The 14,892-nt window shown below is 43.4% G+C and overlaps 1 protein-coding gene across 6 annotated transcripts in view; it reads right to left on the bottom strand.

Annotated features, from left to right (window-relative positions):
* The window catches only part of ATG10 (autophagy related 10), a 418,616-nt gene that overhangs the window by 379,204 nt on the left and 24,520 nt on the right, over nt 1-14,892 (bottom strand). The window contains exon 1 of one of the 6 annotated variants that reach the window (XM_063963938.1): nt 10,950-11,061. The exons of the other annotated variants lie outside the window; for them this stretch is intronic. The gene's annotated coding sequence lies outside the window, so the exon portion shown is untranslated. Of the gene's footprint in view, nt 1-10,949; nt 11,062-14,892 lie in introns of those variants that run through there. 6 annotated transcript variants of the gene reach the window in all.

Raw genomic sequence — 14,892 nt, 5'->3', positions numbered from 1 at the left:
GCTACAATAGCACATAACTATCCGGTTTCTAAAGCAGATTAGTATAAAACTTTTGTTTAATCAGTGAAAATTTTCTGTACAGAAAAACAAAGTATATTTGAATGAGTGAAAGCAGGAGTGAGTGAGTTGAACCCCGTGGAATTCGGGATCCCGTCGTTTGGTACACCAAGTAAGTGGAGGCTTGGCGGCTGACTCACGTTAGTATAGACTGAAATACGCAAATCGTGAGATTTGCAAAGGAGCGTAATAGGGAATTGTGCATTGTGCAATATTGAAGTAAAAAATGTTTTTTTGTTACGCTCCGGCTGAGGGTCGCAGTTTGTACATTGACCCGTGGTCGTACGGCAGATAGGTAACAAGTACCTACACGTCGTGCGATTGGACCGCATGTTTGTGGGTGCAATACATAGCGCAACTTGATACCCCTTTTACGAGCTTTTGCGTAAAATCGCGGTATCACTAGCGTCGTGTAGAGCATACGCAAGCGTGATTTGTGTATAAGTGCATAGGGAGTTTTCGCTGGTCTCTCTCAGGAAAATCTCCAGCAGTGGATATTTGCTGGAAAAGGTAAGTCACTCCTAACACTTCCAGTAAATAGAAACCACTGGGTACGCGGTGGTCACTATTGGAGTGAGTCGTGGTACTCAGCGGAGGAGTGGGTGAAAGCGCTCTAAGAAGTTTCCCCGTCTATCCGTGTCGTGCATTGGGGATTGCGTAAAAGGAAAAAGTCCGCGATGGGATCCAATTGCACAAGCGGTGGACGTATGGTAGCCAGGGTTCAGGTTGAAGAGCCGCGGCCCAAGGGGTCAGCGAGGTTTGTTGTGTGTGGAAAATATGGTCCACACGCTGAAGACTTTTTGTCTGAATGGGTACGTATGACTGACAAAGATAGGGAACCATTCCCTAGGGTGGGCAGCTTTGAACCAGAGGTACTGCAGAATGTAAGTAGTAAAATATGTCTAATTAAATCCAGAAAACAAAGGATCAGACATAACGATTGTTTAAAAATATGGCAACAAGAGGGGGAGATGCAAAGGGAACAAACTCGCAAAGCAGGTTCCAAACCTAGCAGGAATGAGGACACAAACACACCATTATCGACACAGGTTGAGAGGGAAAAGATGGCTACAGTCAATGGTATATCTATGAATGATAGTATAATGCAAGAGAAATGTATTAACCCTAATTTTTGCAAGATGTATTCTGTTTTGAAGTCTTTTCAAGGTTATAGGTCACAGGAAGATGAAGGACCCAGCCAAATCGCAGCTCTCATTCAGGCATTCGCCTTGCAGGAAACTCAGGTGGGGCCTGTCCATCCAGTTAGAGCAGTAACAGTATTCCCCACTGAAAGAACTGGTGAGGTCACAGCTACCGGTAAGTGTGAGACGGGTCATTGCACAGAGACAACAACACCTTACAGCAAACAGATTAGGAATGGAATGGTAGGATTACATCCTGTCTTGGAAATAGTAACTCCTAATGGGGGAACAGATAGTCAGGGAGTAATCCTCACCAGGAATAATGCAATGTATTGCCCGTGGTCCAGAGCTGAGCTGCGGTCAATCATTTCAGAATTTCCCGATCCCCGGAAGCATTTAGCCAGATGTCAGAAGTTTATCAGAGATCTGGGTAATGCTCTTGAACCAGCTAACAAAGATTGGTGGATACTTTTAAAAGCGTGCCTACCCCCTAATATTGACACCCAAAAATGTATCACTGATTGTAGATTAGAGTCAGATGGTCCTATGACTAACGAACACAATCAGGAGAGTGTGGAACAAATTAACAGGCAACTAGAGTTGTATGTCCCTATTACTGTTAAGTGGAGAAGAATTTTCTCCATAAAACAAAGGGAACATGAAATGGCATCTGAATATTTCCATCGGGCTCTGCAAATAATGGATATATATGTTGGAGTATCAGATACAGGGAACGATGCGAATTACAGGGAGGTGGCTGTCTCTGTGCTAATGGACGGGCTCAATAAGACAGTAAGGGACAGGGTACAAACGTTTTTGCCTAATTGGAGAGGGGCCACAGTAGCTTGTCTTAGAGAGTGCGCAATGGAACACCACGAGAATGTTGCTAGGCACAGGAAACAACAGGAGGATAAACTGATGACAATAAGTGTACAGGCTCTTGCAGCAAAGCCTCATCAGCATAAACCCCAAAACCCGGGTAGTAAGAAAAGACCGATAATATGTTACATTTGTAGAAATAAAGGGCATTTTGCCAGGGTTTGTAGGAGTAGTAGAACACATGGTCAATATAGACCCCTAGACAGAGAAAACAAGCCACATTATTAAAACACATAGACGGGATCAAGGGACATATAGTAAGGAATCACGAGCCATATAGAAAACACAGATTTGGTTAATGGGAAGAACGGAATAAATGCAACTTTACCCTTTTGACAAAACTTGCTGGGGTTAAGATGAGGCCTCTAAACTTTTGCTTCTTTCTCTAGCAGAAATGGCCCCTGATTAACTTAATAGGAGTTTTGTTAGAGATGGTATACATATAGCGTGCTCCCGCCCAGGAAGCACAAAGTATGTTGGATACCCACGAAGACTAATGTTGCATTTCACTGTTCTAGATGCATGTCCATCACAGGTAGAGGAAATTATCTCACAGATACCGGGTTCCCTATGAATTTAGGATGGACAGGACACTGGATTGATGGCTGGGATAGTCTGGGCACTTCCCCATAGTGCCCTATCCAGTTGTCAAATTTTATAAAATCCTCTTTGCCTCTATAAACTTAGCTGTTACTATCCTCTATGTGATTTTTCTTCAAAGTTTCCTCCTCGTCTCTTACGTTCACCGACAGGAGGGTACAACACATGGACCCGATTACAGTTCAAACGCCACATGCCTACTTGGTCCTTCAGAGTTCTGCCCAAATCCAGTATATCTCACCAGCATAAGGACACTAGTATTAATGCAGTGTGCCTAGTCATGCACAAAGGGTGGGGAATGAGAATACCGGTGAAGGGAGACTGTGTACAGACACCGATATGCATGACGGTGTTCCATTGAGGAAACAGCTCAGAAACAAATGGAAACCATATATGGTTCCTTTATGGCACAAGAATACCCTAAACACATATTAGATCAAGCTATGAGAGAAGTGGGTGTGGTATTGAAAGTCGACAGTAACTAGGTCGAAAATGTCTAGGTCGACCACTATTGGTCGACAGTAACTAGGTCGACAGGGTGTCTAGGTCGACAGGGTCTTTAGGTCGACATGTTCTAGGTCGACAGGTCAAAAGGTCGACATGAGTTTTTAATGTTATTTTGGTGTTGTTTTCTTCGTAGAGTGACCGGGAACCTCAATTAGTGCACCGCTTCGCTCGCCATGCTTCGGGCATGGTGCCTTAGCTCCGCTACCGCTTCGCTCGGCACAGATTACCGTTCCAATCGTAGTCCACGTGGATCGTTAAGTATGAAAAGGTTCAAAAAAAGAAAAAAATTGTGAAAAACTCATGTCGACCTTTTGACCTGTCGACCTAGAACATGTCGACCTAAAGACCCTGTCGACCTAGACACCCTGTCGACCTAGTTACTGTTGACCAATAGTGGTCAACCTAGACATTGTCGACCTAGTTACTGTCGACTTTCAATCCAGATCCCGAGAGAAGTGGAGGACATCAAACGAGATAGTCTATTGGATAATACCCGGTCGAGAGATAAAAAGAAAAAGAAATAGGGAAAGATAGGACCTTGATGTTTGTAACTAAATATATTACGAGTGCGTATGAAATTAGGAAAATAATCAAACAAAACTCTTCCATTTTAAAACTAGATGAAACCTTGAATACCAGTGTAAAATTGAGTGAACAGGTCATCTTTAGGAGATCAGACAATTTAAAAACTACATTGGCACCGAGTTTTTTTGACAAAAGAGGGAAAAAGGATAGAAAATTACAGGAGGCGGGGAAGATGATTCAGACTTGGTTACCTACACTACCTGTAGGATTTCATAGGTGTGGACGGATGGGATGCGCCACGTGTGCTCATACGAACAATAGAAAAACCCTACAGGTTGTCTCCTCGGTATCCGGGGAGGTATATAGGATAAAGTGTTTTTTTAATTGTAGGTCTACATTTGTAGTCTATATACTACAGTGTGGTTGTGGGTTGCAATACGTGGGGCGTACCAGTAGGACACTCCACGTGAGGTTTATGGAGCATAAACGGAATATAGGGAAGAAGTTGGGGAATACCTATTTGTATCATCATGTCCTAGAGTGTGAAAAAGGAAAAATCGAAAATATCAGGAGCACTGCAATTGAACAAGTTGCAGAAACAAATAGGGGGGGAGATAGGTTCAGACGATTGTGTAGGAAAGAGGCGTTCTGGATTTTTAGTTTTAAGACCCTGATTCCATATGGTTTGAATGATACAGTAGAGTTGAATAATTTCTGAGAACTGATAATATTGTGAAGTACTGTGAAGGATTTATAAACTGCTTCCTTGTGTAGCCGAAAGATTGGAGATGAAAATTATGTACTGTAATGCTTAATTAATTATTAATTTTAGATTTTTGTGTTTGGATGACATATGTATGTATATGTGTATGGGCACATTGTATATAGATGTGCAGACTTTATTATGCGCATGTATGGATGTGCGTATGTATATATACATATATATTTTTTATTATTAAGTATATGAAATAAAACATTTTTAATATATGAAATAATTTTAGATTTAAATGTTGTAGTATGGTATATGGCGCTGCACACTTACGTATGAGTGGCGCTGCATTCATTTACTATTCATTTATTAGTTTTTTAGTATGGACATGTGAGGCTTCCTTATAGTAAAATATGAGTATGTCCGTCGACGGTGTATAAATATGGCCGCCAAGAGCGGACAAATATGGCTACTAGAACCACTTCTGAGATTAGAATGATATGTCTACTGAAGGTGGATAAAGCTGGCCGCCGGGACTGACACAAGAGGCTGTGATTGGAGCGTGGAAACGAGGCTTGGTCATAATTGTTAAAATGGCCGCGGTAGGAGATAAAAGGGAGGAATCCAGAATGAGGCTTGAAACGCACGAGTCAGTGCGCATGCGCAAAACCACGCGGGAACTTGAAAATTGGAGTGCTATATAAACTGAGCATTTACAACACGGTCATATGGACTGAGGAAGCCGCTGAGGGAGCGTTAAGGCGGAGAAACGCGTTTCCAGGGACCGTGTGAGAGACGATTACCTGCTTGACTGGTATTGTGCTGTGGATAAAATAAGTCCAGTGTGTATGCAATACGGCCTGACACCAGCAGAGGAAGCCTGAACACTGAGACAATACATCAGGACACTTGAAAGAAATCCACTCTACCTGTAATTATAGGTATACTATCAACAGAGGGAGCCTGATGATCAATATAAAGCACTTTAATACCTTGGAGGTGAAATGATTTCAACAATATGTGAAAATCACTAACTCTATATTTATTATATTTATTTTCTCTTCTTTAAGAAAAATGTGTGCACACATATAACTCAGCATTCTGAGTAGTTCGGGACTTTTTTGTCAAATTCAATGACCAAGCCTCTAGATACATAATTCATACAAATTTTGGAAGCAGCCATATATGTGAGAATTTAGCTAATAAAACCCACAAAACCCATTGAGAAATATATGTATGTGGGATTGGACATTCTCGATGGACTAATGCTTATTTGAAAGGAACAACACTAAGTATTTAGGGAATTGAATTGTATGGAATATGTGATATCAATTTTACTAATTTTTAAAATATATGCTGCAGCATTCGTTAAATATATATGTTTATAATAGAAATAAAAACAAAAAACGTTTTTTTAAATTTCATGGATTAAGTGTATAGTGTGATATATTAATTCTGTTTGGGATAACTGATAGGCACAGCGCTCCTGGTTTGTTGCAGGGGTTTTCCCCTTGCAAAGTGTTTTTTCTGGTTAATTAGGTAAGGAATGCAATTATCCTTATATTGGTGTTTTAGTTAAGAATCTCCACTCTTTCGGCAATTGCTGGTGCCCGATCGCATGCACGGGGGATTCCACGACATAAAAAGTGGGATAACCTGTGGATGCAATTTGTACAATTGTGATGGTGTGACAGCCTGTTGGTGAATGCCAAACTTGACATTTTCTTTTTTTTTATTTACTATTTTTCCCCCCTCTTCTCTCATCCAGAGACGGTTTACTTCACACAACTGATAACACACGATAGTAAATTAAATTGCAAAATGTGTTTTCCCTACAGGAAAAAGCAGTCTGGAGGACAAAGGGGTATGCTAGGAGTCCTCAGGACTTTGGACAGGTGGACACGGTAAGCCAGTAGCCCCCAGAACATACCTTCCAAGTCTAGCTGAGGTGGCACACGGTCTGACTCATCTAGGCAAAGAGGGTATGTGCAGGCTGATGAGAGCCTACTGGTGTGCGCCAGGATTCTATTCTCATGCAGGTAAGAGAGCAATGACATGTTTAACTTGCTTTAGGAAGAATATTGGAAAGACAATACCAACAGAGCCAACCCATATCCCTCATACAGACGGACCTTTTCAGGTAATACAAATCGATTTCATACAGTTACCACCCTGTAGGAATTTGAAATATGTGTTAGTTTGTATTGATGTATTTTCCATTTGGGTAGAAGCGTTCCCTGCAGCCACAAATACTGCTACGTTCACTGCAAAGAAAATTGTGCAGGAATTTGTGTGTAGATATGGTATCCCTAGAGTAAGTGAAAGTGATAGGGTACCCATTTTACAGGTGAAGTCTTTCAGGTCATGTGCAAACTGATGGGAACAAGCTGAGCAGAGTAATGGCTGAAACTGGATTGTTGTGGCTAGAAGCTTTGTCACTAGTGTTGTACAGCATCAGAACCACTCCCAGGTCTCCACTTAACTTATCAACCTTTGAAATTCTTTTTGGTCGACAACCTCATGTAATGATAGACCCCCAGGATGATTTGAAATGTAATAATGAAGTGACTGTGAAATATTTGGTTGGGATGAGCCAGCAGCTGAGAAATCAACAAAGAAATCTAAAGCTGGTGATTCCTGACCTACTGAACAGTAATTGTCATGACATTGAGCCTGGGGATTATGTGATGATTCAAAATTTCTTACGCTCAGGTTGCCTCATAGACAGGTAGGAAGGACCATATCAAGTCTTGTTAACCAGCACGACAGCACTAAAGGTCGCCGAAAGAGAGACTTGGGTCCACTCGTCCCACTGCAAGAAGGTCGCTGACCCGGAGAGAACTCGTGACAAAGAGCAGAGTGTTGAGAATCTCGTATCACTGGAGTATTTGTTCCGGGAAAGTTGAGAGGCAGGACTGTTGAAGGGCATCTGAGCACAGAGAGCAACAAGATCTAGAACGGCTGTCGCACCATTTTCTTTTTTCACCTCCCCCCCTGCATTTTCCTTTCTTTTCTCCTTCTTATTTTCCTTCTTTCCCCTGACAAAATGGATCGATCACAAGAGACTGCGTTTCGGGTTCTACTAGTAATTCTGTTTTTGATCAGGACAATTTGTTTTGGTGAGGGTCCCAGAGAGGTCGAGCAGGGATCTGGAATGGGTAATGATGGCGAGTACGAATTTGTAGGATCTCAGGAGCAGCACATCACTCGAGTAAAGGCTGGTATCAGTAAGTGCTCTGGTAGTCATGGAGCTCGGAGGCACTGTGAAGGGTTATTGTCTGATGAATATTGTATTTGTAGGAATTGTGAGAATATAGTAGAGGATGGGTGCATCCAGAGATGTCAGTCCAACCTTAATATCGACATGGACCGCCATCCGTTGAGTGATTACCACTCACTAGTGGGTAAGGTCTTAAACCAGACAGAATGCTGGGTGTGCTCACAAGTACCCCAAGGTCAGAGTAAGCCAGGATTAGTACCATACCCTTTAGCAATAGATGAGGTACTCGAATTGTGGGGTGGGAGACCGATGGACAATAAATTCAATATCTCTAGGCCCCCTAGTTTGAAGCTCCACCAGTATCATGTAGACAGGTTCTTACTGTGTTTTACTATTTCCAATTACCGAAAACCGGGAAATTGGGAAGTGACGTGGAATAACCAGACAATTACCTTTTCACACAGAGCTGATAGGATACCCATAGACTCTGAACTTGTACGCCAAATAGCCAACAATGGGAGGTATTTTCGGTATAGGTATACCCGTGGAAGCAAGACCATGTGGGTTGGAAAAGTATCATCAGGGTATTGTGCCCATATCATCCAGCCCGATACTTGTACTGAGCAGATGGGAGAACTAGGGATTGGTTTCTTTACTTGGAAAATGTGTAATATGGTGATGTTATATTTTGTCCCCTATGTTCTCCCAGATGATGCCTATTTCACATGTTGAAGGAAAGCATACAAGTGGCTTGCCCCGAGCTCAGAGGGATTGTGTTATATTGGGAGAGTACTACCGGAGGTCATGACCATAACCCATGATAAAATGAAAGACGTTCATCGAAGTGCTCAGACTCCTTATACTCATACTCACTATGAACACATCATCAAGAGACACCTCATAGATAGGGCAGAGCACGCAGCCTCTGATTTGATCCACGAATCCACCGGGATTCAGTTCCTTCTCGCATTAGACATCCCCCGTACTGCCAGAGGAACTATAAATTATAGGTATATCCATGCGCTAGCGAACTTGATAGATAATAACGCTGAGATGTATGATGACACCTTCAGGTATACGGGAAGGGAGTTACAAGCCTACAAGAAGGAACTGATTCAGCACAGGATGGTCCTTAATTATGTCACAGCCGTGACAGGTGGGTACTGTGTTACTCTGGCAACTCAATATGGTGTGAAGTGCTGTACATAATATATATGTACTACATATATAACGAACAGCACTGACGACCCAACGGAGATCATCGATCAGAAGATGGACGAGATCTTGCAGTTGAAGTGGGAGTTCAGGATGAAGCACAACCTTACCTTAGTGACTGTGAGTAATTAACTGACCGGCTGGGTCTCATGGTTGAACCCACGCAAATGGTTCTCAGGTTTAGGAGAGTGGGCTCAAAATGTCATTATGAGTGTGGGGAAGTTTCTCCTTTGTATCCTGGGAGTCATCATAATTATTGGGTTGATATTTAGGTGTGTTCAAATTCTAACGCGGCGCAAGCACGTCACAAATTTGATAAATCTAAGGAGCGAGGGCGGTTATAGCACCAGATTTAATTTATGATCCATCCATAGAGACAGCGTTATGATAAGGATTGCAAATGAATTTCATGGCCTGTTTCTTTCACCCGTTTTTCTTTGTCTCCCCCCTCTGCCCAGATACATCCAACCGGAAAAGACGTCAGCCCTACCCAAAAAAAAATGTTTATGTGAATGTATTTTTATATATGTGTCTTATCTTCATCTCCGCAACCTCCAGCTAATGGCACACATAGTCGACATGTGATATCCACATATACTAGCACTCACATATGTTTCCCCCTCCATGTATCATCAACTAAATGTGCACCCCATTTGTTGGAACAAGATGCCGAAAAGAGCTCGGTAGTGTTTGATGGCCCATTTACAGACCCTTAATACGGGATGAGAAGGATTTAATGTATACTTCGCAATACCTCGAAGCTTATTTAGAACATATACGGCACGATGATACATGCCCCTCAGACATGGATTCATACATACATCCTTTTACTATCCCACTAGGTCATACATTTCCCACCTACAACTCTCCCTCGATCATCCAAGCTTCTGTATATATTGTATAGATATTTTTCTGTTTATTGATCAGGTAGTGGCAGTTATTGGTGACTGCCAAAGGGTGGACTGTCGAAGTCGAAAAATATTGCAGTACACACATCATGTACAAGCTACACATAGATGGCCTCCATGCGTGTACTTGTTCTGCCATGCGTGCGCATATTCGCAATTTGCGCGTGGTATGAGTATTTACGGTAGAGTATGTGAATGCATGGAAAAGCCATCAAAACACATTACATATTTAATCCAAATAGTGCACAATGTACACATAGTCTCCCTGCACCGCACCAGCAAGTTACAACAGTTTAAATGGTATCAGAACAAAGGGATTCACCTTTACAGGATAGGAGGGGACAGAACAAGGTTATAAGGTGGTGTTTGGTATCCAGCTGTAGGGTATTTCAAGGGAAATATTCCGGTGCTGGTTTGCAGAAGATTGCACACTCCTGCGAATAGTTATGCGCACGAGCAGAATATAAATATAAACTGTATTTACTGTACATTTGGTATGAGGCGGGAACCCAGAGCAGACCACCCACAAGTGCATCTGAAACAGACATCGCCCACCTATTCAAACCAACCTATGACCTCTCCTGTACTGTAAATGACCATCCCTGTATCCAATGGACAAAGAGATTACAGTATCCATTGTGTTAAGTTTTGGCAGATTATATAAAAGAGCCAGCTGCATGCCAGGTCACACACAGACTCTAAAGGTCATCTACCCTGATGACTGAGGACCAGACTGGGAAGCGCAGGCGAAATCAAACAAGTATGTACCATTGACTGTAGCCATTATTCTATTGTATTGTATTGCATTGTATTGTATTGTTTATGTTGTTACCCCCTGCAAGTAAAGAACCGTTGGTGGGTTAGACCCCAACCTAGTTTTGAATTACAATTGGTGTCGTGTTCCATTTCCTTGCTAAGGTTTAAAGTGTATTTACAGCCACTCGGGCTGCTGCATTGTGCTAACAGCGTATAGGCCTGTGTACGCAAACTGTGTAGTCACTACGCCCTTTCGGCGTACATACGCAGAGTGCGTACACTGTGCGGCCTTGTGTACGTAAGGTTTGTAAATAATATAAAGGTGAAAGGTTAATTACTGCGGCCGCAGCGGCTCAATATTAAAGCGTATCAAGTGTGTTTAAGGTATATGCTTTTTAGTCCTGTAAGTAAACCGACGTTTACAGACTTACCCGCAGTCGCCGTGGAAATCCACGCATCCAAAGCGTCCCTAAATAGTGCCTGACCGATGAAGGGCAGGTTCTCCACACTTTTCTTGGATTCTGCATCCGCAGTCCATTGGCGTAGCTAGAGTCCTCTGCGTGCCGACACTGCCATAGAAGTAGCCCTTGCATTAAGCAGGCCAGTATCCTTCATGGCCTCAGGCATGAAACCTGCAGAATCCTGTATGTGACGTAAAAACAAGTCAATGTCACTCCTATCCATAGTATCTAATTCCTCAAGTAATGTACCTGACCACTTTACTATGGCTTTAGAAATCCACGCACAAGCAATAGTGGGCCTTAAAGCCACGCCTGTAGCAGTGTATAGCGATTTGAGCGTAGTCTCAATCTTGCGGTCAGCTGGCTCCTTTAAGGCGGTTGAACCAGGAACAGGTAAAACCACCTTTTAGACAACCTAAATACGGAAGCGTCTACTATAGGTGGGTTTTCACACTTTTTTCTGTCGTCTTCAGGGAAAGGGAAAGCAACGAGAATTCTTTTAGGGATCTGGAATTTTTTCTCTGGGTTTTCCCAGGATTTTTCAAACAAGGAGTTTAACTCCTTAGAAGCAGGGAAAGTAAGGGAGGATTTCTTATTTACTGTAAAATACCTTCTCAGAAATATGCAAAACATCCCTAATTGCTTCAATCATTAATTGCACCCCCTTAGCGAGGGATGCATCCCCCTTCCTGCATATCCCCATCACCGTCCCCTGTATAGGGTCGGTATCAGTGTCAGCTTGCATTTTCTGGGCAAGCGTACGTTTTTGCGGGTATGGAGGTGGGTTTTTAGATGAAGTAGTGGGTGCTGAATACATCAAGCCCTCCACAGATTTCCTCAAAAACTGCGTTTCCCTTTCAGTATGTGACATCCTAGATGAAATCTGGGATATCATTCCCCTTGGGGGTTCGGATTCAGAAAGCTGAGAAAGTACATTGCAGTCCTGAGTACATGGAATAGACTCCTCAGGAGAAGATAAACACTCTGCAGCACAGGACACAGAGTCCTTGGACATGGTAATGTGGGATATACACACACCCAGGAAAATGTCAGACACCGTTTCCCCGAGAGTACCTTCAGAGAGAGACAGAGTATAAGGATCCAGCCACACAGCGCCCCTGTAGGCAGTTATTATGATAAAAGCCCGGCGTTGACTAACTAACCTTAATAGGATAATTAGTATTATTATCACACTCCCCGCCCCCCCGTCTATAACACCCTGGTACCGCAGAGGTAAAGCTGGAGTTATGTGAAGGGCAGCGCTCCCTGTCAGCGTCTTGTTCCTATGATCTGCAGGGAGAAAATGGCGCTGATGAGTGCTGGATCCGCTCTGAGAGGAAGCCCCGCCCCCTGGAATGGCGTGCAGCTTCCCGCACTTATTGTTTATACTGTCCTGAGGATTTGTGTGTGTTAACAGCGGGATTAGCCCCTGTTAACTATGTGACTAGTTTGTGACCAGTTTAGGGTGTAATGCGCTGGCCCAGGCGCCCCTCAAGTGCTGCATGTGTATGCTGCTGAGCCTTCCCGGAGTGTAGCCATGTCAGCGCTGCGCTCAAACCCTTGGGCCGCCATACCTGCTGGCGACCCGCTGACCGGGTTGCCGGCGCTATTCTCGCCACTCTTCTTTCTTCTGGCTCTGTTAGGGGGTGGCACCGTGCTGCGGGAATGAGCGGTCACCTCGTGGGCTTGCGATCAGCACCCTCAGGAGCTCAGTGTCCTGTCAGCGGAGTAGAGAACCATTAACTCTTCAAGAAGTTGGTTCCTACTCCCCCCCTAAGTCCCACAAAGCATTGCCAGCAGCCTTCCTGTAAAACAACTCGAAATTTTTATAAAAAAATAAAACTAAGAAAACTCCTAGGAGTTCCTCTAGCTGTGACCAGCTCCTCCGGGCACATTTTCTAAACTGAGTCTGGTAGGAGCGGCATAGAGGGAGAGGCCAGCCCACACTATTAAACTCTTAAAGTACCAGTGGCTCCTAGTGGACCCGTCTATACCTCATGGTACTAAATTGGACCCCAGCATCCTCTAGGACGTAAGAGAAATACATTTTTGGATGGTGCACAGAGCAGGAACGTTAAATGAGCACTTCCACATTTTTTTATTTTTTTTTAACCTCTTGAATTTGCTATGATGAACCCACTGAGAGGGATTAAGGATAATACACTACAAAGGCTGGTATCCAATTAGCTGCGGTAATTTATGGCCTGTGAATATCCAATTAGACCCAGTAAGTAGCACTTATTGGGGATTATGCTTCGTGTGTCTAATGCACCCAAAGCATTATCCGTGATAATTAGTGGCCAGAGACCCATTTTTTCGTGATAACGCATGGGTCGGGCCGAAAACAGGTAATTTACCGCTAGATACAAACAGGCTGTAATTAGATAGCCCAATAATACTATCCAGCTATTTTAGCATGTTTATGTCGTGCAGTAAATTACCACATACAATTGGGAACCGCCCAAAGCCTTTACTTAGCTGACAAAAACTTAAGCTGCCCATACGCCTAAAGATTGTACGGGAACCATTTGCTCCCATACATTACCAAATTTTCATTCCAACCAGCCAGATCTGACAATAAATCTTTAGGAGTATGGCCAGCTTTATTGTTACATTTCTACTTACTGTATTGTAATGTAAATGAAAAAAAAAAAAAAACGTACTGTACATTCCCTTTTCAATGTATAATCTAGAATTTTATATTATTATGCCAAAACAAATGATGGAGATTTTTGGGCTCAATTCACTTAGCCATGAGATATCTTGCCCCACAAGAAAAAGTGTTCGTAAATGATGCGCTGTACTTACAGTTGCCTTGAGATTAGAGATCAGGGCCAGCTAATGAGGAGAAGCACACCGCAAGGCTCGCCGACATCCGAATGTCAGTAAATGTCTCTCAGATTTTCCCATGCATATATGAAATAATGGCATCATTTAAATAAGGATATTTCTGGTAGACTTACCATTGTTAAATCTTTCTTCGAGGTACAATGGATTCCACAGGGAATAACATCGGGGTGTAGAGTTGGATCTTGATCTGAGGCACCAACAGGCTAAAAGCATTGACTGTTCCATATAATCCCCCCTCCGTGCACTGGAGCTCAGTTTTGTTAACCTGCCCAATGCAGTAGCAGGTAAAGAGACTGTAGATGTTAGTCACCTAGAACCACATTCTCACGACAGGAGAAGGGACCAGCGGCTAATGCCATACAAACCCAAAGAAGCCAAGTGCGTCAGGATGGGCGCCCTGTGGAATCCAGTGTACATCACAGAAAGAGACTTAACAATGGTAAGTCTACCATAAATCTCCTTTTATGCAGCGGGGTACACTAGTATTCCACAGGGAATAACATCGGGGATGTCCTAAAACAGTTCCTCATGGTAGGGGACGCACTGTAGCAGGCACAAGAACCCGGCATCCAAAAGGATGCATCCTGGGAGGCGGAAGTATCAAAGGCATGGAACCTGATGAACGTGTTCACTGAGGACCACGTAGCCGCCTTGCACAACTGTTCTGCAGACGCGCCACGGCGGGCCGCCCGAGAAGGTCCAACAGACCGAGTAGAATGGGCCTTGATAGCAGCAGGAGCTGGAAGACCAGCCTGCACAATAGCTTGTGCAATCACCATTCTAATCCATCTGGCCAAAGTTTGCTTGTTTGCAGGCCAGCCACGTTTGTGAAAACCAAACAGTACGAAGAGGTAATCAGACCTCCAAATGGAAGCAGTCCTCTCCACATGCAGTATATACGCCACATGCAGTATATACGGAGAGCCTGTACCACATCCAAAGACCTTTCTTTGAAAGACAAACCAGGAGAGATAAAGGACGGAACTACAATCTCTTGGTTAAGGTGGAAAGATGACGCACCTTAGGCAGGTAACCAGGGCGACTACGGAGAACTGCCCGGTCA

The sequence above is a fragment of the Pseudophryne corroboree genome, chromosome 1, assembly GCF_028390025.1.
Source record: "Pseudophryne corroboree isolate aPseCor3 chromosome 1, aPseCor3.hap2, whole genome shotgun sequence".
Classification (NCBI taxonomy): Eukaryota; Metazoa; Chordata; class Amphibia; order Anura; family Myobatrachidae; genus Pseudophryne; species Pseudophryne corroboree.
The sequence above is the reverse complement of the archived record's forward strand: the minus strand, read 5'-3'. Positions and strand labels throughout refer to the sequence as shown.